Genomic DNA, 2,500 nt, shown 5'->3' on the forward strand with positions numbered 1-2,500 from the left:
CTCAATTATTCTGCAAACAGGAGGAGGCTGAGCTCCCCTGCACAATACACCTCGAAACCCTCTCAGGTCCCGGCGGCGCGCAGCGCCGTCCTAAGTACTTGGTCGGGTTCGAGAGAGGCGCAATCGCCCGGAGTTAGGCGAGTAGACGCTTTAGGTGCGACCACCCGTGCTCCCAACTGAGCTTGCCGCTGCCGACAGAGGCCCGGGAGCGTGCTGTCGTGGCATTGCCGGCGGGAGACAACACGCGCCACCTACGGTGACCGGCAGCTCCAACGCCAGCGCCACAGAAGGGCAAAGGCCCCACGTGGGTGCCGAAGCGAACTCTCCCAGCACAGCGCACGTGCCAACACGTCTGCACAACTGCGATACAAACCACCAGCGAGAACCGCTGGGGCGACCGAGCAGCAGACGGCGTCGCGGCGCCGAGTGCCGGGCGGCGGCGCATCCTCAACGCACACAGTCCTCAATCGGACCAGCACACTGCAGATGTCCACCGCGCTTCGCACCGGGCCGGCGAGGACCCACTTTGGCTGCACGGCGCCGCGCGCAGGGTGCCCCGGCGCGCAGCTGCGCCGCCTGCCGCGTCCGTCGGCCGGCGCGCCTGCCACTGGGCGCCCCCACCAGCCGGCTGTAGCGCGTGCGCCCACGCACCGCGCGGCCAGCACGCCGGGCGGCCCCCCCTCACCGGCCGGGGACAGTCCCACCCACCCACAGCCGCGTATCGCTTCACACCCAGATTCACATTCACGTTCGTTGGTATGGTGGGGACCGCTTCGTAGCTGTACCGATCGTTGCCCTCACAGATGTACCTCCAGCAAGGACAACCGCACCACAACGGGTTACCAGTTGTTCATTTGCGTAACGTCACCAGTAAACGTACACGTCCATCCCCGTTTGCAAAGTCAACTATTATTGCATGCCTGCCTGTCAGGTGTCAAGACACACTACATCCGCTCACATCCACGCAACAAAATGTGCCCGACTAGAGGGCACGTGGAAGGTGCCCCCGTACGTATGCGATGTCCATTGCGCGACCAACTGTCAACCGGCCTCTGTAGCATGTCGCAGATGTGGAACGCGGGGCACCGTGCTATCACATTGTGTGAGAAGAGACTACTACGTCTGCATACACGCGCCACTACATGAACAGACGGCTCATGCTGATCGCCATCCACTGCGTCCATTACTCCCACACGTCTCTATGGCGTACCACACTGCAATGCAGCTGTTATGGGGAGATGACACGTAGCTGTGTACACAACATTCTGAGCGGGTTGCGGTTGGACAATACATTAATGTAACGTGTCATATGCCAATTACAGAGCAGGGTAAGGCACAACTTGGGTTAGGTTAAGGCACAACTTGGGTTAGGTTAAGGCACAACTTGGGTTAGGTTAAGGCACAACTTGGGTTAGGTTAAGGCACAACTTGGGTTAGGTTAAGGCACAACTTGGGTTAGGTTAAGGCACAACTTGGGTTAGGTTAAGGCACAACTTGGGTTAGGTTAAGGCACAACTTGGGTTAGGTTAAGGCACAACTTGGGTTAGGTTAAGGCACAACTTGGGTTAGGTTAAGGCACAACTTGGGTTAGGTTAAGGCACAACTTGGGTTAGGTTAAGGCACAACGTGGGTTAGGTTAAGGCACAACGTGGGTTAGGTTAAGGCACAACGTGGGTTAGGTTAAGGCACAACGTGGGTTAGGTTAAGGCACAACGTGGGTTAGGTTAAGGCACAATGTGGGTTAGGTTAAGGCACAATGTGGGTTAGGTTAAGGCACAATGTGGGGGTAGATTGCGGTACAAATTGCATTACATTGCGGTGCAAATTGCATTACATTGCGGTGCAAATTGCATTACATTGCGGTGCAAATTGAGTTACATTGCGGTGCAAATTGAGTTACATTGCGGTGCAAATTGAGTTACATTGCGGTGCAAATTGAGTTACATTGCGGTGCAAATTGAGTTACATTGCGGTGCAAATTGAGTTACATTGCGGTGCAAATTGAGTTACATTGCGGTGCAAATTGAGTTACATTGCGGTGCAAATTGCGTTACATTGCGGTGCAAATTGCGTTACATTGCGGTGCAAATTGCGTTACATTGCGGTGCAAATTGCGTTACATTGCGGTGCAAATTGCGTTACATTGCGGTGCAAATTGCGTTACATTGCGGTGCAAATTGCGTTACATTGCGGTGCAAATTGCGTTACATTGCGGTGCAAATTGCGTTACATTGCGGTGCAAATTGCGTTACATTGCGGTGCAAATTGAGGTAGGTTAAGGTGCAACACAGGTTAGGTTAAGGTGCAACATAGGTTAGGTTAAGGTGCAAGATGGGTTAGGTTAAGGTGCAAGATGGGTTAGGTTAAGGTGCAAGATGGGTTAGGTTAAGGTGCAAGATGGGTTAGGTTAAGGTGCAAGATGGGTTAGGTTAAGGTGCAAGATGGGTTAGGTTAAGGTGACATAGGTTAGGTTAAGGTGACATAGGTTAGGTTAAGGTGA

Source organism: Schistocerca cancellata, unplaced genomic scaffold (assembly GCF_023864275.1).
Source record: "Schistocerca cancellata isolate TAMUIC-IGC-003103 unplaced genomic scaffold, iqSchCanc2.1 HiC_scaffold_57, whole genome shotgun sequence".
In the NCBI taxonomy this organism is placed as follows: Eukaryota; Metazoa; Arthropoda; class Insecta; order Orthoptera; family Acrididae; genus Schistocerca; species Schistocerca cancellata.